General features: G+C 31.9%; 1 protein-coding gene across 1 annotated transcript in view; it reads left to right on the top strand.

Annotated features, from left to right (window-relative positions):
* The window catches only part of LOC103576034 (phenoloxidase-activating factor 2), a 329,955-nt gene that overhangs the window by 181,402 nt on the left and 125,853 nt on the right, over positions 1 to 22,700 (top strand). The gene's annotated exons all lie outside the window — the stretch shown is intronic.

Raw genomic sequence — 22,700 nt, 5'->3', positions numbered from 1 at the left:
TAACCTCCTCTAGTTCGGGAGGTAAAACCCCTACGAGCTCCTTAATGTCAAGCAGCAGCCACATCCCCACCAGGGGGTTGATTGGCCTGGTGAATACATCTATCCTCATACCTATCTCGCACAACGCCTAGAAAAAAAAAGGAGGAATTAATTTTCTCTCCTTTTCCCGTAATTAAATTTTTTTTGGTAAAACAATAAAATATTACTTACAAAATAATGGAACCGGTGCCTCACCAGCTGGAACCACGTGGAAAACCCCTTGTAATGCTGACCGGTCACGTACATTTAAAATTTTTTTTTTTGAGTTATTTGTTTTCACTTGTACACGAAGTACTCAGCTTTGTCGTCAATTTCACACTGAGTATTCCTATTCATAAATCGCAAGGAGCGTCAGCGGAATGCGTCTTGAGATAAGACGTTAGCCGGAGATCAAATTCTTCATGCAGACGCGGCAAACCTATTCGCAATTAAACATCGCTAGATGTCGGCTAAATGCAGATTCGCACAGCGTAAGGGAATTATTCTCCCCAGCTTATTTCGGTACCTTTTTAGTCTCAAGGTCAGCCATACACATATGCAAATGGGTACGCATCATATGCATGTAGAGGGATATATCCTATGTAATCCTTATATTTAAAATAGCTATTATTATGGTGATGGGAAAATAATAGATTGTTGAAGGAAACTATATAAAATAATATAATAATATATAAATCATATCATAAGTATTTGCTATGTATGTATATATTTAGAGATTTACATATAGAAATACATATATTAAGAAAGATCAGAAAAATTTATAATTAATCTTCTATATATTTTAGAAAAGTATATAATACCCTAGCTGTAAGCCTTTTTAGAATTGTAAGCGTTATCGCGAGCCTTTGTAAAAGAGGGGACATATGTTTAGGAAAGCAAGAGAGTTTTGCAACCCTCTTACTTTCCGGGGGATTGTTATGTCCAAGTAAATTTTTTTTTTATTTTAATAATTATTTAAAATAATTATTACAGAGCTCTTCTTTTCAAAAGCGCGCGAAAACGCAGCGTCAGCTTCGTCCACCTTTTTATGCGACAAAAGAATAGTGGGAGGATGACTGCAACAAGTTTAACGAACAATTGATAAACTGTCGTCACTTTCCACCAATGACAATAATTAAATATTCCCCATCAGTCACCAAATCAAAGTTTATAAAAAGCCTGAGCACCCATAGCTCTTGGCTAGTCGGTTCTTCTAACTTACGGTCCGCGAATATTCGAACGTCGAACTTTCGTGCACTCTTATTGCAGGATTCCGCCCCAGGCGTCGAAAAGTCAATAAGAGGATCTTTAATATTTTCCTATTTAAACCTTATTGCAGGAATCCGCTTTGGCGTTGAATAATCAATAAGGCATTCTAAAATTGACATCTTTTTGCAGTCAATTATTGCAGGATTCCGCTTAGGCGTTGAAAAAGCAATAATCGACTTCCTTATCTATTAAAAATCCTCACAGATTAGTAGAAACTACCGGTCCGATTGAAATAGTGACGCAAATCACGTGTATTTGCGATTCCATCTCGGTCTGAGTTATTTTGCGCATAAAGTCACTTCACGGGTGTGTAAAATGGACGCATTAATTATAAAATAAAAATCTTATAAAATAACCGGGAATAATCAATAATCTAAAAAATATCAATTGTTCAAAAATTAGTGTAAAGGATTCAGTGTACAAGTGTCTTGTAACTAAATCAGAAATAAAAAAAAGCAGAAAAACCATAAGTTCAGCCTTCCGAGTTTCATTCGAGAGTAGCACATAAGTTTACATCCTACAACCCCAGCCGCGCCCATCCAACCAAATCCTACAGGAGGAAGCTGAGTGAGCTGCAACGTTCTGGAGGGATCTAACCTGCCGTGACTAGAAAGAAAGAAACTTCGAAAGGTAGGTGAAAGATTTTCAATTCTATTCTTTCATAAGATAACTGGTTCAACACAACATCACCAGTCTCTTCGGAGACGTTTGGGTTCTTACTTCGAAATAAAAGATCCACCATAAATAATAAATTATAGGGAGATAACTCTTCCTCGTATTTTTTAATGTTGTCCGCAACCTCCAAATCGCTCGTCTAAATTTTTCTATCGCTACCAAAGGGAGAAATCCCGGATAATAAATTTAAATTTAAGCGGCGGACATAACACCTCTTTACCTTACATTTACCGAATAACTAACATAAAAATGGAAGAAAATTCGAGAAAAATTAATTTTTTCATTTTTGTAATGATTACACGAATTAAGGAACAAAACTTGTTCCTTTAATTAGTTCATAAAACTCTGAGCAATCGGCCTGGATAAATGGTCCAATGAATCAATCTGGAAATTCCAGTGTTTTCGGGGGTACATTTAGCTGTAAAATTACCTGGCAACAGTACTTTTTTTCATCGAAATTTACAAAGTAGCGATGAGTTGCCTAAAAAACCAGAAAATGGCCATATTTTGTGGGTTTTTCAAATTGATATTAAGGATGATAAATTTTTTTTTCCGAATAATTCGAAAATGGAGCTTGTAGGGTTTTTATTCAAGTTTCTTAAACTGCCCTTTATCACTGTGCGACCATTAGTTGCTGAGATATCAATAATCAAAGACAAAAGGATCCTTTATCATTTGAAGGCTGATATCTCAGCAGAAATTAGCCGTACAGAGAAACAAAAAAAGCAAATTGTAGCTGAATAAATTTCCTAAACGAGCTCTGAATTGGTTTTTTCGAAAAAAATTTCTCGGCCCCGTAGACCTAAAAAACAAAACCAAAAAATTTAGAAAAATTTTGTCTCGAACTATTTCTTATGATTCCACAAAAACCGTAGCTAAAAAAAATATTTTGCTGGAAGAACTTTAAACTAGCGATTTCAAGCTTCAATTTACTTTTTTCATCTTTTTAATATGATCAGTTTTCACGAAAATACAGACTTCCAAAAATCGCTAAAAATTTTATAAAATTTTCTTGTTCCTATAATTTTTTGGATAAGCGTATATTCAAATCTGATGTGTCAAATTATTTAATAATAGATTATAACTTTAAATTAAGCAACTGTTTTGAAAATCGCGCTCAGCCGAGCATTTTTTACTCCAACGTTTATTCGCTAGATTTAATTTAGGTTTTGTCAAATTTTTCAAGAATTTTTTTAACTACGTCTTATTAGATATATTTTAAAAATTCTTGAAATTTCATATTATGAAAGAATAAAATTATTTAATCTACAAATTATTTTCCCAAACAATTAACTTATCATAGTTTTATTGATATTCTTTGACTTAATATAGGGTCATATGTTGGTTGAGTAATGGAACATCACAACTTTTAGTGAGCGACTATGAGTACACTCCACAACCTTATTCAAAAAATTAATAATAATTAATTATCAACATTATTTTTTAAACTAAAATTTTATTTTAATACTCAAATCTACACAAAATATATATAAAATAAAAATATCATATTTCATTTTATTTATCAATTTTTATTGAGTGATTTAATCTGACTCCAATGAAAAGTGAGTGGCTATAGAGACTTTTACCTTAATATTTTAGAAAGGACTGAAAATACTGATAACAGTAATAATAATCATCATCATCAAATTAAATTTTTGTTTTAAAGTACCAAAATTTTATTTTTAATGTCTGATAGTAATTTTAATGTTGACGTTTTTTAATGTTATGCAGACATTCGTTTTGAACAAATTTTTTTTTTTATATATATACTAGCTGTGAATGCCCGCTTCGCTGAGTTATATTTTGGTGGTGCTTTTATTTATGTTAAATTTGTTGGACTGCTCTAAAATTTCGAAAATGATCTGGTAAATTCTAAAATATTCGAATTTCGAATATCACTTCAAATTAATTCTGATCGTTCTAAACTATTTTTCGATCAGATTGTTCCAATAACTTTTGTGTAATTTACGACTTTGAAATGTATTTTTCAATTTTTATAACATTTTCCAAATTTTTAAAACAATCCAGAGCATCCAACATTCATAAAATAATTTCTAAGTAATTTAATGTATTTAAATTTACATTATAGTATATTCAAATTTTCTAGAATGTTATATGATTTCCAGACCCTTGCGAAACATTCTAGAATAATTAGAATCATTTTTATGAGATTTGAATCAACTCATTACCTGGGTCAAAATATTTGATCTGATTTTGATCTAACTGGACTGTATTTGGACTACTTGGTCTGCTATTGAACTTCTATAAAAATTTTAATCTGTTTTTGAGCCACCCGGACCGAAAAGGTCTATCTGATTTTAGTCTAATTGGACTATTTGATCTGTTTTTAATCTCTTACAGAAATTTTGAGCTGTTTTCGACCTGTTGTTTTAAAAAATAATTGTGTTACGGGCAGACAAAACTAGATTAATTCTTGAACTTTAAAAAATTTTAGTTCTGAAAATTTGCAAGGAAAAAAGTAGATTAAATCATGGACTTATAAAATTGTTATGTAAGGGCAATATTTATAAAAAAAAACTTTAAGTTACAGAATTGATTAGAGAACATTTATAAATTACGTAACACATTTTGAAGATTTTTCAGACCCCTCCTCGCTGGTATGTATTAAATCGTAATAAATGACCAGACCCCCATGCCCCTGAGAGATTTGTTACGTAACATTACAATTTTATCGCAACAAATAAAGTTCTCGAATAATTTAAATTCAGATTTGTTGCACACTGTAATTGCTACATATTCATACTCGAGTCGAAGTATTAGTTTTTTTTTGGGTCCCTCAATTTCTTAAAATTATTTTTTTTGATTCTCCAACATTCTTCTTCGATTTCTTTTGATGTTCTTACATTCTTGCTATGTTTTTTATTTTTTTTTTTTTGCTTTTTTAGTTGCCTCTAAGCTGTTCTAAGTTCTCTATTCGAAGTTTCTAATTTTCGGCAACAATAATTATGGACGATGATTCATTTTTGATTCTCCTTTGTTCTTAAAAAATTCACTTAAAAACTTTTATGAATCAAAACCCAATCAATGAAAAATCTGCCAATCGTTTTCAAGAGCACTGGCCGACATCAGCTATCAAAAATAAAACAGTATCCACGTTTGTGTTCGCAGACTAGATAATGCACTTGGTTTCAACAGAGCATCATTATATCAGTACTCTAATGAATTCGTTTATACAGAAAAGAAGTTTAAAAAAAGCTTGGTATTCAGTACGATTTCCATTTATTTTTAGTAAAATTCTAAAAATATAATCAAATTATAAATAAACAATCTTCATAATTTTGTAAGTTTGCCAATATTTCCTTAACGGTTGGATTTACAAAAAAATATAAGAGATTTTTTTGAAGAGCAGTAAATTTTTCTCGGTGTACTGAAATGGTAAAGTACCATTGCTCAGGCAGTGTTAAACGGCATTGGGATCGACTTTTTTATTATTTTTGAATCATAAATCAATGCTTTATATCATGGCCAAGTAAACAACTCCAATTTTGAAAATAACGTACACCATAATCAAATTTACATGGAGTTGAATAAGGATGCGGAATCCCTATTAAAAAATTCCAATAGATTCTTATAGCTGTATGTATAAAGCCTTATACTTAACTATAGCACTTCTCATAGAACTCATTTATTCTTATAAAATCTCCATCGGAATTTATGAGAAACTATTGGATTCTATAAAATTTTCTAAACAGGGATCTCATGTAATTCTCCTTTGGTTCTCTTTAGTTGTGAAAAACAGGGGAAAATCAAAAAAATTTACAGAGAATCAATTTTTCGACTCGGGAAGTACGATTATAATTAATTTTTTTTCAAATTTTTATCTAAGCCATGTAATTCAATTTTTGTTACGTAATACATGTCGAATTGACCACCCCCCTTACCATAACAAAGCATAACAAATTGGAAAGCCCCCCAGCCCCCTCAAAATGTGTTACGTAATTTATGGATGTTCCCTTATGTTTTGTTTACTATTTATTTAGCATCTTTTGTTTAAAAATATCGGCAGTTACTGAAAGTTTAGCAGCTTAATTTTGTCTTGAATGAATATTTATAGCATTATACAAAAATGATAAATTAACTCTTAAAATGTCAAAAAAATTTTTCTTATTTACTGGATAAAATCGAAAATATTTTGGCATTAGAAAACATCAAACTTCTCGTGGTATTTTATTACGGAGGCGCAGTAGCGTTTCAAATGTTAATAAAATTAAAATAAATTCATAAATCTAGATTAATATTACTATAATTATTATTTATATTTATAAAAAGTCCTATTTTAGATCTAAAAGCAATTAAAAACAGACTAAAAATTACAGTGAATAAAGTTTGTTTTGTCCTTAAAAACAATTGAACACAGACCAATAATTATAGTAAAAAAGTCTGCTTTTAGTCTAAACCCGATTTAAAACAGACTGAATATCACACGAATAAGGAATAGTACGGGCGAAAACAGATGAAATTCCTATATAAAATAAATTCGATTTATAAACTTGAATTCAAGAAAAAATATTTGAATTCATCATTTATTTTAAAACAGACCTAATTTTTTGATCCGGGTATAATTTATAACATTCTAGACTAATTAGAATGAATGTCGAGTGATTTGAATCAACTAAACTCAATTCAGAGCGTTCCGAATGTGTCTCGGAATTTTTAGAACAATCTAAAATATTCTAGACTGATTGGAATCAATTTCACATGATTTAAATCAACTAAGTGGGATTTGGAGCATTCCAGATATGTCTCAAAATTTTTATAACAATCTAAAAGATGCTAAACTCATTACAATTAATTTCAAGTGTTTTGAATCAACTTAATCCAATTTTCAGAATTCCTGATGTGTCTAGAAATTTATAGATCAATAGAGAAAATTCTTGACCAAATAGAATTAATCTTAAATAATTTAAATCAACTTAGTTCATTTTGGAGCATTCCAGATTGATTAGAGTTAATTTTTGAATAATTCAGAAAATTAATTTATATTTGAGAACTGAGATTTGGAGATGATTTCAAAAATGTCTAGATTATTCTTGAAATTTCTAGAACAATCTAGAATATTTTCGAAGTTCAACTATTTTCAATCCCCATATTATAAATACCCTTATAGTGATCAACTCGCAACCAACCCCTTGCACCATGGGAGACTTATGTCTACTACCACATACAAACAATAATCGTTCGTGATGGTTATTTTCGGCCGCAAATCTATAGGCACAAACACCTCATGTTTTATATATGTAAAACAATTTATATCAGTAATACATGTTTACTGCCCGCGAAATGGGCTAATTTAATATAGTGGAAACCTAAAACATGCAAACCTTCTCATTGAGACAATTTATAGATAAATTGAGAAAAATATAGATAGCCCGAACTGGGAATCGAACCCAGACCATGTCGGTATCGCGCCGAGTGTCCTACCAGTTGAGCTATCCGGCACTATTCTATATTCCGTTCAATTTGATCAATAACTTTATAACAGGGCTATGCTGTTACTCTGGTCGTCCTTAAATTACCTTTTTTAAGGGCGCCACTGGAAGTGATAACGGCCTCCCAGAACCGGATCTTAAATCTTCAGGGTCGGTGTAATTTAATTGTAAGAGAAGGATGAGGAAGGATAACTTATAAATAATTTACTTTTTCAATTCACAAGTTAAACCTTTTATTTTCCAATGACCTATTTGACCTTGATAATTTAACTTCACTTATGACCTTTCATAAACCTTATATTTTATACCTTTTATAAACCTTATTACATTAAACTTTATAAACCTTAAACCTTATAACATTAAACCTTATAAACCTTAAACCTTATAACATTAAACCTTTTAAACCTTAGAACCTTATAACATTAATTGACCTTACAACCCTTATAACTTCATTAAACCTTTTAACCTTTTATTTATTTACCCGCAATAATTTTATTTAATAAAATCAGCCAACCACCTTTGGCATTACCACACACTCACACACTCTCTGATTAAAAATCGCTTAACCTTCGCGATACCTAATTACTAATATTTTCCGTTAAATTCTTACTTATTTCACACACACACTCACTCGGTCCTCTGGACTTATTTTACACACTGAAAATTTTTCAACATAATTTTTCCCCGAAATAAATAAATTAATTTGAAGTTTCAATAATTATTAATTAATTTATTAATTTATTTTCCCTTTTCTACTTTATTGATCATTATTTCTTTTCATTAATTGCTTAACACTTATTTTAATATCACAACCTTCACTCAGTAATTTAATAACGCGTTACTTCAGGTACTTTTATCACCGCGATAAATATTCTTATTTTATTTACGCCTTTTACTTAATTAATTATAATTTCCTTAATTACTTAAATTTTCCTATTGAATTTACCAACGACTTTTCCTACGGACCTCTCTTAGCTTTCCGAGACAATTTTAATTGATTTTATTTATTTTATTATTTTTATTAAATGTTATTTATAATTAATTCATTATTGACTAGCGGCTATATGACTAGATGCGACAGTTCCGGTGCGCGAGTCACTCGACCAACCTGGAAACTTCTAGAACAATTCCGGCTACCTGCCTGGAAATATTTTATTAACGCAATGGCTCCGGCTACCTGCCTGGAGTTAATTAATTACTTAAGTTTTATAATTTTGTCTGAGTTAATTTATTAATTTTCTTTACGAAATTATTTAATTCGCGAGAATTTTGTTTAGACGCGACGATACCAAACGTATACTAAGTATTTGATAAAATTTTCCGGCATCCCGCCTGGAATAAATTTTATAAATACCTCTCCAGATCTTTTCCTCGTCGTGTCTCTGTCCGGGTTTTGTCTTATTAATTTTCCTCGTTCTCGTTTTGGTCTTAATCGTGGTTTCGTCTCTTTCTCTGTCTTTACTCTCCTCTCTCTCTCTCTCCTTACTCTCCTTCAACCTGTTATAATCAGACGCAATCAGTAATGTTTATAGAAAATACCGGCTGCCTGGTATTTGTTATAAATAATTGAAATTTCCATCGCTTGGTTCCACAATAAACTCAAGCTATTAATTAATTAATTATCTGTTATAATTAAATTCGGCGTCTATTTTTCGTCGGTTGTCTCGTTACTTTGTTCTCTCCACCTCTCTATTCGGACGTCCCGATGGTTAATGCCCGATTCTCGTTCCGGTCCCCGTTTATAATTGCTCGCTCACTCTTGACTATAGTTGTCCTTTTTTCTCTCCTACTTAACTCTAGGTGGGGTCGACGGTCGAGCAAGTGAAATTTCCATTTCCGGACGACTAGTCGCTACCTACCCGGAATACCCGGAGTGGTAATGTCACATGACCGACAGTGCGCATAATAGATTTTAATTGAATTTACTTGAACGCGGTAAATACGAATTTACCCCGTTACAACTTATTGAGCCACACCGTCCATCGTACGGTATTACACCAATTTAATATATAGTGGAAACCTAAAACATGCAAACCTTCTCAATAAGACAATTTATAGATAAATTGAGAAAAATATAGATAGCCCGAACTGGAAATCGAACCCAGAATCCGATCTTAATAAAATTTTCTACACTCATTATATGTGTAATGACCACGCATAAGTTCGAAGATGGGCTGAATCGGTCGATTAGTTTAGAAGTTATGGCTGTTTGAAATTCTAACGATTTTTCGAAAAAATCAAGCTTTAATCACTTTCAAGGCCATATAACTTTGAAATTAATATTTGTAGACAATCTCCGTAAAACGTATCTGAAGGCTTGTTTAATAAGCGTTAATTTATAACCTTAAACTTTATATTTTGACCATTTCTTCCAATAATTTGATAGCCTTGAAAATTTTAATGGAATCAAAAAATGTTGAAAATATGGTGTTCCTTCCACAAATCTTATGCATTTCTTATTATAATACGATTTAGTCAGTTGTATCTTATTGCTAACAAAATAACCTGTAAATTTCACAGCTATTTCATATTTTAAAAGTATTTCTTTTATTGTTTATGATGTTTCAATCGTACCTGTACGTCCAATAATAATAACGAGTTGCAAATCCTCAAATTTTTTTAGAGTGATGTTTTTTCGACATTAATTTTTTTTTCTAATTGAAAATAAAATTTTTTTTAACTAGCCTCATTTCTTATCACACCATGCTTAAAATTCTTAAGAGTGCTTAGAGAACTTTTAAATTTGGAAAAAACAAATCAAAGCAATAAATGTGAATGGTAATCATCGACATAATTTGGATTTTGTTAAAAAAATTGAGATGACACGATCGAAGTGAGTGAAGGCGACGGGCGAAAGGGTAATTTTAAATTTATTATTTAATATCGAACTGCTGATGTTCCCTATTCTATGACTCAGCTAAGGGGTCCGATTGAACCTCACGTGGCTAGTGTGAGAGTATAGGAATTATAGCACCGATTATTAATTAATAGATTAATGTATGAAATTATTTTCATTCTGTCATCCAACCAAGGATTTGCATTCACGTGGCTAACATAAGAATGTTATAATTTCATGTTGTTCTACAACTTATTTGTCTATTCGTACCGAGGGGATATACTATAGACCGTCCCGTTCAATGACCTGCGTGGCGTTAGGGTAGGTCAGGGATTTTCTAAGCGAGACAGATATTTGGTCGATGAATGTGGGTCCTCGAGAAGACCATGTGCTTTCTCTGTCTTACTTTAAAGTTACTATGACTTGAATTACCAGCACTCATTCCAGAGAAAAGGACAGTAAATGAAAAGACAAATGTATACAAAAAGATGTGTAGTATATTGACAGGTTAAATTTTACAAATTATTATAATAATGAACTTACCCCAATGGGTTGATATGCCTGCACACACTTATTTCAGATTCACCAATTTGAATTTGTGTACACAAGAGTTTACAATGTATTATGATAATATTTATCGAGATTCACAGATTGAATCTTTTCACAAGAGTTCTATGCACACTGAACCGATAGGCCAGATTTGCTTTCTAGTGAATTTATGATTATATATATATATATATATATATATATATATATATATATATATATATATATATATATATATATATATATGAGCCTTACTCGCGGGTTGAATACCGATTATCGATCTAGGACCCCCGGTTGCCTAAGCTGTGGAGCGTCACGAGAACGAACTTTGAAATTTTACTCGCGGATAGATCCGACAAGGGTTTTAGTGGTTGAAGTAATGACTGACTTCGATTATTTTTCCAGGGTTTATATATGAAAGGTTTGAAAGAAAAGTGGGGCCGATGATGCCTTTTGTATGATACAGAGAATGGTTGAAAGACAAAGAGGAAAAATAATACAGAAGGGTTTGATTTTTTTTGGGCAGCTGAGAATGACATATCTATTGCGGGAGTTCTTAGGATTTTTGTAGTAAACAGGATATACATAAAAAAATAAGTCCGCATTAAACTGCTTAAAAATAACGTATAAAATATATGATGACATTTATGGTCGACATATTACATACTCTAGAAAAGTATAATTTTAAAAATAATACCAAATTGAGATGAAAAATCTTCAGTGATAGAAAAAGGGACGGAGAGGTTCTGCGGGGGACCATGTAATTTTTTTTTTTTTTTAAGACTACGTTTCTATGATGACATTTACTACCAATATTTTAGGTGATTCCGAGAAATGTAATTAAAATTTTCAATAGAAGAGCTTTCTATGGTGGAAAAGGGAAAAGTGAGGATCCGCGGGAGACCGTGAGATTCTGTAAAAACAATGTTTCTCCACAATATATGTTGACATTTACTACCGATATTTCAGACACTTCTGAGAAATGCAATTCATAATTAAATATAAAATAAAATTAGGGAAAGATTTCTACTTTAGAAAGGAAATAGTAAGGATTCGCGGGAGACCGTGAGATCTATTGGTAACAGATGGTTTATATAGAAAAGTCGTAAAAATTTGAGTCGAAGTAGAACAAGGAAATGTTTTGACAAATGTATTGAGGCATTTACGATGACTTTTACGATGACGAGTGACTTGCGGCCGTGGAAGACTCAGAGAAATCTTTATGTGCGACATCTGGAAGATATTGAGTTGGTGAATTCTTCGTGTGGGACCGGCCGTGGTGGTGCAACTGTGCATAGAGAGAGAAAGGCAGATATTTGTCTGTCCGTTTGTTTTACTTCTATTTTACTCTCTCTTTCTCCATGCGTTATACTATTATATTTTGATACTATAATTATTTTTCATTTCCGAATACTTTTAATTGATTCAGAGCAAGTCCAACACTTTTCAAGAATTATTGAATGTGCTCCGAATTATAAGAATATAAATAGATAAAAACATTTTTAATTAAAGTCCGGTTAAATCGCGATCCATATGTAACGATCATTACAGAGTTAAAGAATAAAGAATGTTCCGTCGCGGAATAATAGTCATATATTGGTTTATTATTTTTACGTATATTGAACCAAATTAATTTACGCCTTATAATATTTTTGGATTTTTAGTTTAAAATATTTGTCCCTGGAATTTGGGAATTACCCATCTTTTTTTTTTATCTGCAGTTTTATTTTATTGTTCTATTAGCTTCATTTATTTTACCTTATGTTAAACATCTGTTTAGGGTTTAGTTAAAACTTATTTTTATGTCTAAATATTTTTTTTTTAAGTAAACGGCCAATTATCGGCTCTATTGTTTAGAGATTAAGTTTAAATTTTAAAATGTAAAATACTTCGAGTCCCATGTTTACGACGTTTTTGCTGCTTATCCTGAAATTATTCAAGCCCTATCATAATATCAATCCGAACATCTGTTCCTACTTACACTCGTCTACTCTTCAAAATAGTCCAGTCACCATTTTTTCTGTATCTCACTCTCTCGGCTCGTCCTCTCTCACTTTCGTTTCGTCCCCCTTCTACTCCGCCATACTCCACGACGATACGACCCTTTTACATTTTCTCTGGCCCTTCTAATGCCCTCCGCGCTTCGATCATATCTCTTGGTTTTCCACTTTCCTTCTAGCACGCCTCTTTTTCCCTCAATCTTAGTTTCTTAAGTTCAACGCTAAGATATTTTTTGTAGATGTAAAATCCAGTGGTACTCAATACTTTAAAGAGATCAGCATTCCGCTCGGCCTAATAAATTCTCACCAATATTTATTTAGCAAAATTGCTTGTTGAATATTTATTACTTAACAAAATTACTTGTAAAGATTGACTATAATAATTTAATTGTTTAAATTATTATTTAACAAATTTAATTGTTAAAATTATTCTTTCGGCAAACTAGTCGCGAGACATTTCAAAGGTCTTCCTGAATAATTTTTCTTGTATTTTTTTTTTTATAAACTACATTCAAAAACGAAGAAAATGAAGAAAAAAGTTTTTGTTTGGTCCATTTTCAGACAAATGTTGGGAATTCAAAAAAATTTCTTTCGACTATAAAACAATGAGTGATGAAGAAATTCTTTTTGAATTCCCAGCATTTGTCCAAAAATGGAAGGTCCTTCTATTTTTTAACTTAAAGAGACCCGGTGGTCTAGAGGCTGAAAATTCATGATTTTTAAAAAAAATTTTTTTGTATGTTAATAAATATCAAACCTTTTGAAATTTTAAATGATTATTTGATTGTTATTAATATATACAAAAATGCTTATAGCTAAGAAAATAAATTATTTTTAGTATTCAAAAGATAGCGTTGAAGCCAGTTCCTTTAAATAAAAGGACTTGGGCGGCGTAAAACAACTCAACTCGTCTATGGGTCTAAAACAAAAAAAAGTAATGGATTGTTGATCAGTATTAATATACCTATCGCTGGAACTAGAATAAAAAAAAAAATTATTTTTGAAGACGCGGCACTTTGTTGAAATTTTTAATCCAAAAATTGCCTTTTTTTTGCAACATTTTTCATGTCAAAAAATAGAAATATTCAACGCAAAAATTTTATTCTAGTAACAGTTATAGTTGTTGGTGTATTAAATAAAATATTTAAATTTGAAAGCAATCGACCGGAAAATTTTTTTTTTCAACTACGCCAGACAGAAAAAAGTAGTTTCGAGATAAACGCGTTCAAAGTTTTAGTTAAAGAAATTCTGAAGAAAACTAGATTTGAACATATACTTACGATTAATCAGCTATTCCAGCACCATATTTTTTTTTTTTTTTTGCGCACTTCTTCGGTGTTTTTCGTTTTTCATTATATGTTAAGTTGTTTATCATTATTATAACTTAGGTATAGAAACCGAAACTGATGTTTTCTGCCGCACAATAGAATAAAAATTACTTACTCGGCTGGCCTGCTAAATAGCTTTTAGAACATAAAATACTCGGAATATCATCACCATACCTTCACAGTATATTTTTGAATTACTATGCTTTCGAAATATGCAAAAAAAAACTCCATTTTTCAAAATTTCTAGACCACCGGGTCCCCTTAATTTTTCGAACTAAATTCAAATAATATTGATGATTACCATTTTCATTTATTGTTTTTATTTGTTTTTTCTAAATTTAAAAGTTCTCTGAGCACTCTTAAAAATTGTAAGCATGGTGTGATGAGAAATAAGGGTAGTTGAAAAAAAATTTTTTTTTTTTTAATTGGAAAAAAAAATATAAATCGAAAAAACATCACTTTAAAAATATTTAAGGATTTGCAGAAAATGTGAAAGTTTTATATTAAAAAAAAAAATCTGGGCGTCGGTTGACCCTGCGGGCCAGCCCCAAAACTTCCCGCTGTTTTCGACCTCAAAAAGCTCGAAAACATTAGTGTAGATATATTTTCGAGCTCTTCGAGCTCGAAAATGTTATCACATGCAATTTTTTTTACGATATTTTCAAGCTCTAACAAGTTACCTGTTATGCTGAAGTTTGAAAATTTAAGAATCGAAAATCATCTGTTACGTCCTGGTTGATGTTTTGGCGCTGGCGTGGTTGAGCGGTCGATTTGAATTGGACGTAATGAGAACTTACATATAATTATAAATAATTATTTAGTAGGGGTTGAACAGCCACCATTCGGTGGTTGAAATAAACTGATTATTATTTTATATCTCAATCCGATTTATTCAATTGTAAAAGAATAATTTCAATAATGTGAAAATATACAATTGAATCAATTTATAAATTGTTAAAGTTCGTCTAACAATAACTTCGAAAGGGTGAGAAAGAAGTTTAGTATTTAGTATTGAGCCTGACTGCTCTCTATGATTCTATATTTCAGACTGACTTCTCTTGATCGAGAAAAACTAGAGTAAGTCTCTTATCAATACGAGGCGCTTGGGCATCAGGCCCACGCATCGTTCGATATAGAGGGGTGGATCGTGATAAGCAATATTCTCGAATGATCCATTCTCCGTTCTCACGCTTTCTCCGTTTTTATTATTAACAAATGAGTCACTTATCTATGAACAAAAGTTATCTTAGAACAAAATAGATGCTTGTGCAGCTGCACGTCTCGAGGATTTACTCGAGGCGTCAGCGTTTATTTATACATAACAAATATTAAGAGAAAAATAACTTTATCAATATGTTTCAAATATTCTAAATAATATCATATTATTTTATGTTCTATTATTTCATATTATTATGTTATGCTATATTATTATATTATATTATATCTTATAATATAGAGTAACTTATTAATTATGCAACTTGCTAAATTATCAATATACATCTTAGTTAATTAGTTAGGTCCCAGATCGGTCTCTTAATAATTAGTATTTAAAAATAGTCAGAGACATCTGACGAGCAGGCTGGGACGTAACACATCAATGAAGCGGTTTTTAAAATTTAGTTCCTGATTATGTTAAGTAAAATAAGTGTATTGAGGCAGAAATCAATGTCAGGGATCGAAATCAAGATTTAAAAAAGTTCTGACTTATGTAAGAAACAATAAAATATGAAATATCCGATAAAAATATTAAAAACTACGTTTTATCGATTTTTTCGTTATATTATGTTATATTATGATTTATCCGGAAGAAGTAACATAAAATGTTATTTTTTGAACTTTTCAACGCCGATATCTTTTGAACTAATCGATCGATTTTGATAGTTGACGTGGCGATCGGCGCGTTTTATTGAATTTTAGAGCTGATTAAAATTTGAAATCGATCGCGTCAGTCGTTTCGAAACTATTTAGAATAAACCGTTTTTCACCATTTCTTTCTCCCGCGATAACTCTCGAACGAATTATCCGATTTTAATGTTTGAGGTGGCAATCGACGCGTTTTATTGAGTACTAGAGCTGATTAGATTTTGAAGTCGATCGTATAAGTCGTTTTTGAGAAATCAATAAAAAACTGAAAAAAAATTTTTTTTTTCGTAATTCGCAAATATTTTCGAGTCTATTCGATCAAATAATCTGAAATTTTTAGGAAAGTTGATAGCCAATAAGCTCTTTCGATTGCCACCTCAACCATCCAAATCGATTCATTAGTTCAAAAGTTACAAAAAATTTGCATACACACATACACACACACACAGACAAACACACACACACAAACACACCCACATACATACACACACTCGGACATCATTCTGAAAATAGTCAGTATAGCTTCCTAGGACCTCAAAACGTCGACATCTAATGAAAACTCGATTTTCGAAAATCGGGGTGAGAACAGTAACTTCCCGAAATTTTTGAAAATCGTCGATTTTCTTAGCGGGAAGTTAAAAATCAAAAATCAAAAATGTAAAACATCGGGAAATTTTTAATTTCTTCCAAAAATCTATAAGAAATCAATGAAGATAGGTTGCAATAATTGTTTTGTTTTTTCGAAAAGTACATTCAAAAATAAAATTTTTGTATAAAAAAATGTCCCAATCATTCGAATTTTGAAAAAGTTGTAGCTTTTTTATATAAAAAAGCCATTTTTTCAAAAATTTATAACTTTTTCTTGGTTGAGTGAAAAAATTTGAAAAAATTATGAGAAACGTTTTTAATAGAGTGGAAAAAGAGAAAAAATTTTTCAGCCAAATCTAAAGGGATCAGGTTCAAAAGTGGTCGATTTGGAATGGAATGTCTCATAAATACATTAGAGTGTATAAAAAAAACAATTAATTTTTTTTTTGGTGTCCCAAAATTGAAAGTATAACTAAAAATAAAAATTTTGGTACCAATTTAAACTCTTAATTATGATATTAAGGATTTCCTCAATCCATTTATCTATTTTCTATTTAAAGAACACGGGTAAAGAAATTGTTTTTTTTTTCAGAATGCTCTAGCTTACAAAGCAATAAACGGATTTTTATGCACAATAAAGATTTCTGTAGGAAATTGAACGTTCTAAAAAGAAAGTATCTTATCATTTTTTGATAAATCCTATTGTTCAAAAGTTATTTAAGCTTCAAGTCAAATTTATAGTAAATTTAAAAATTTTTTTACTTTTCCGGCAAAAGTATATAATTAGTCTTATCAATTAATGTTATAAGAACTCTTTTGTAGGAAATTTTATTCCTAACAAATTAGTACGAACAATGTTTTTCGAAATTCCGCATTGTTCAAAAGTTATTTGCATTTCAATGTCAAATTCTTAAAATAAATCAGAAATCTAATTTTTTAAGAGCTTGACATTAAAATTAAAATAACTAGAAAAAAATGCCAAATTTCGAAGAACTTTGTTCGTAATAATTTGTAAGGAATAAAATTCTCTTAAAAATAGTTTTTACGACATTTTTTAATAAGACTATAATTCTATACAACTAACAAAATTTACTATAAATTTGACTTGAAGCTCAATTAAATTTTGAATAGTGGGATTTAATCAAAAGTGATAGGAAACTTTTATGTATAGCGTTAAATTTCCTACAAAATATTTATTGGGTATAAAAATCCGTTCATTAGTTTGTGAGCTAGAAAAGTCTAAAAAAAATTCTTTTTCCGTGTTATTTAAATGGAAAATCGAAAAATTAATTGAGGCAAACCTAAATATCACTATTAAGAGCCCAGATTGGTACCCAAATTTTTATTTTTACTTATACTTTTCATTTTTGATACCAGAAAAAACATTATTTTTTTTATTTTAAACACCCTAATATAAATATATATATATATATATATATATATATATTACAATTCACATTGTCTCAATATATATATATATATATATATATATATATATATATATATATTTATACATATATATTGAGACAATGTGTATTGTCATCTTCGTCCTTAGCCTTGCGGTTTCCATTTTTTCCCGTCTTGTTGCCGTCTGAAACTACACAAGTCGTAGTGCCGTAGTCACATGACTAATTTTTACGTCGACGCATCTCCGTGAGGGTGAAGTGGGGTCAGAGTCCCGAGGATAGTCCTACGCTCAAATTTATCGGGCAATCACTTCGATCCTGGATAAATTAGCAATAAGTCGCATAGCTTATTCAATATTGTATACACTAGTAATTTTATTTGTGATTTTGTCAATATATTAGCAATCTACTTGCGATTCTGTATACCGGGCAATTAACTTACGTTACAGTTTATATTATAAGCAATTCTCCTGCGATCATATTTTACTGTTTTAGTTTGTTAATTATTATAAATAAAATTAGTTTAGTTGAATACTACTGTACGTTACCGGTAATATACTCGCAATGTAAACGACACTGTGCCATCTACATTATTGTCAGCGCTTGCTTTTTCTTGTAAGTAATTTTGATTATTATGATAATTGGCAATAATTAATCATTGCAATTGCTAATCCTTTACTTTATCTATCACTATTCATCTTATTCATGTCCTATTTTACTGATAAGATCCTTCAGTAGTTTAAAAAAAGTATTATTAATTAGGTAAGAATTGATAAGTTCATCAACTACAAGAAATCTATTGATAAGTAATAATCTGTGAGGTAGGTTAATGAGTTTTACGTACGTTGCCGTGTTTGAATAAGTGCGGGTCTTTGCTTTGCAAGAACTCCAGCCCACTGCTCTGTCCAAGTAAAATCAAATATTGTTAGAGGCCAGCCTAAACCAGGGTTCAACCCGCGAATTCTGGTGGCTGCTGGTTAAAATCGCGAACATAAAAAGCGATTTGTCTTAAAATATATATATATATATATATATATATATATATATATATATATATATTGTAACGTATCTTTTTAACTGAATAATTAAATAACTTGATTAAACGTACGAAAATTTACACGTAACTTATAGTCAATAAATTTCCTCAAATACTCAAACTCAAAATACACAAATCGGGCTACGTTACACTTCGCCCACCAATCACTCCTCTCATTTCCTCCAGATCCTGACGGGCGCCAGCCGACTTTTATTTCCCCAGTATCGGCAACCGGTCTAAACGTACACGTAAATTAAAATCTATTATCTAAATCCTTCGGAGATGAGAGAAATGAACGGTGGTAGCGGCATGTCCTTGTGCGCTCAGTATGCTAGGTTGTGGAGAGAGGGTCGCGGTTCTTTTTACGCGGAAGAAGCCGATTAAGTAAGAAGTAAATTAAACAGGATAACGAACAGAAAAACTAAATAAAATATCGTAAAGATGACGCGAGAGTGCCGCGTAGGGCCTACGCGGCCCGCGGTCGAGTACTCTCGGTCCATCAGACAATAAATACCTGGGTATGACATCGGGAACCTCTCGTGGACGACGAATCACCAAACTTTACACAATTCTAGATAATAATAAAGTTGGAATGAACAATGCGGTAACTCAAGACGGCAAAATCACGACAAACGGCTCCAAAACTCAACAAATAGAGCCACAAGCTCCAAACGGCATCAGCCAAGGGTGTGGTCAAGGCCCATCTTTTCGGCTCTTCGACTCACAACCACTCGCTCCAAGACCTTAAACTCGACTACTGGGTCGACTCATACTCGAGCGACTCCAAAGTCGAACTCTCCGACACCATGGTCAGTTCTCAACTCATCTGATCTCGTCTCCTACTCCATTCAGGTCTCCTCTCTACTACTCCCAGTCACTCTCACATTCTCGCCCGTCCATCCATTCTTCCCCCACCGCATACAAGCCGCGGACTCGCGGGTCTTCCCGCGGTATCACTCCCCGTGATATCCGGAGTTAGCGAATCTTTGGCTTTCTCGAGCATCGCAAACGAGGCCTGCCATTCCCAAATAAACGTAAATGTACCCCAGCTAACTCCGGGTACCAACTCGCAGGGGCGGCGACATCTCAGTCGCTCGTCCGTGATCACCACGTCAACCCCGAGAGCTAAGCCTAGGCCTAGTCGTCATCACTGGTCGGGAGGCACGGTATTTTGGCCACTATCCGCAACCCAGCTAGACATCCCTCGTTGAATCCACGCTCAACCACACAGACACTCCACAACATACAACATAACTCCAACACAGACAACATAGCGTACACGTACTCGTACTCTCAACACACTTACTTCACCACACACGTACGTCATCATACTCTCGACTCACTATCCTCTACACTCAACTCCACACACGTGCTAACTCTATCTCTCTCTAACACACCGACTCACGTTTACTCCCCTTCTACTCCATCTCCTCGGCAATGTAACGTCACAATATATATATATTGTAACGGGTAAAACTGGGGTAACTTTCAGTTGCCAATTAAAAGTTATTGATAATTCAAAAAAAATGAACCACACTTAACCAGAAAAGATAAACCAGTAAATTGATAAGAGTCTGAATTTAATAATTAGCCAGTATTAATTAATAAATATTACTTTAAATCAATGCAAATTAAATTGGTTCACTGAAATATCATAGTAACCTTTAATAAGCAAGTTAGAACACAAACTACCTCTTTTGGCTCGGGTACTGCTCGCCGGAGTCCAGGGTGGAAAACAAAAGGGGTCTTCAAAGAGACAGACAATATTAAATATGACGATTTAAATTTTATTCCAATCAACACTCTACATGGGCTTTGAGCCCTGGTTCAACTACCTCTACAGTAATTAATTACGGTTTATTAATTATTTACATCATGGTTACGCGGTAAATTCACACACACAAAAGTTACGCGGACTAGTGACGCGGTTCTACCCTCTCCCGGGTGCTTCAGCGGTGTCTGGTCGACTTCCCCGTCAGCCCTGCACGAATTCCCCTTCCCCAAGGATAAGCGGATGGTCTCCGTCTAACCCCCACCTAATCGGCTAGTTTCACCTACCACATCTTGGCAGAAGGCCTCAGAGTGGGGACCCTCACATCTCCCCGAGAATCAAATTTCGCTTACCTTGGTCCGGTCGGACTCGGGGTAGTCGAAGTTCCAGATGTTGTCCAGGGAATGGTCTTCCTCCAGAAAACGTCTCGGGAGACTAAGTTGCCAATACGGCCTTTACGAGCGCTTTTATTATCTGATCCATCCGCCACACATACAAAAAGGGATAAATTTCATCGCCCTCTAGCGTTGCTTGCTTAAGCGTGGCGATCGAGAAATTATTCTAAGTCCCTGGGCGACCAAATCAAAGGGAAACAGAAAATTACAAAATAATATGTCAAGAGACTGAATTTATTCTAATTTTTTGTGCGGTAATATCAACGGGAATTGAAAATATACTTTAAACGAAATATAAAAATGATTTGGAGAGAAAAAGAATGTGTTTAAGAGTTTGAGCAAATATTGAATATGGAGAAGTTAGCCGTACGGCTTACGTTCTCGCGAGCGAATGGAAAGAGAATGGAAGAATACGCGATTAAAATACTAAGTTAATTTCAACTCTCACACATTATTTCTCATAATTTTATTTTATTTTATATTTCTATCGATCTCTTGAATCTTTTAAAAGATTCATATGGAATTATTTTTCACGTTTTTTCTTTCCCTTTGATTTTGTCGGCTCGGGACTTAGAATAATTTTCACTCGGCGCGTATCCCTATACTCATACTTATATACTCGCATAACCATAATATCACACAAAATCTTGTTAAAAATAAAAACACAGCCATAGTAAATACTAAATCATCATAGTTATAGTAATAATTTTAGTATATTAAACACAGTAGTAGCAATTAAGTTATAGTAGTAATAGTTATAATCACAATGGAGTAATTAAGTAACGTAATTAATCTAGTCATAGTTAATTTAAAAAAAATAGTTTTCAAGTACAAATAGTAATTAAAGTAAGCACCATAGTTTTGTTTAGTCACAAGTAAACAAATGTAGTCATAGTAATAATAATAATAATACTAATTATAAGTCATAGTAATATATCCCAAATAGTAATAAGTAGTAATAATCACAATAACAATTAAGTCATAGATATAAGAATTAACTGTAGCATTAATACTAGTCATATTCAAATAATAATAGTAACTCATAGGATAATAGTAATGAAAATAATAGTTATAAGTAAAAATAGTAATAAATAAATCACAAAAAAACTGGTCCGCACTGATCCCATCACAATATATATATATATATATATATATATATATATATATATATATATATATATATATATATATATATATATATATATATTAGACCGCGGCATTTCGAAGCAACATTTTTTTTCAAGTGCGTGTGATAAAAATCATAGCTCACCACAAAAAAAAAAAAAAAAATTGCGCAAGAAAAAAATTTTATGTCGATTATAGACCTAGCTCATTGAAAATTTCGATTTTTTTACTTCCATAACACGGAAAAATTTTTTCTTTCAACTTTGCGTATTTTTAACTTACTAACAAATTGAAAGATCAAATGGACTATTACACTATTTTGTAGGAAATTGAACGCTCTTCAAAAAAAGTCTCTTATCATTTATTGATAAATCTACCAGTTTAAAAGTTATTC

Source organism: Microplitis demolitor, chromosome 9, assembly GCF_026212275.2.
Source record: "Microplitis demolitor isolate Queensland-Clemson2020A chromosome 9, iyMicDemo2.1a, whole genome shotgun sequence".
In the NCBI taxonomy this organism is placed as follows: Eukaryota; Metazoa; Arthropoda; class Insecta; order Hymenoptera; family Braconidae; genus Microplitis; species Microplitis demolitor.
This window is presented reverse-complemented; position numbering and strand designations above follow the sequence as displayed.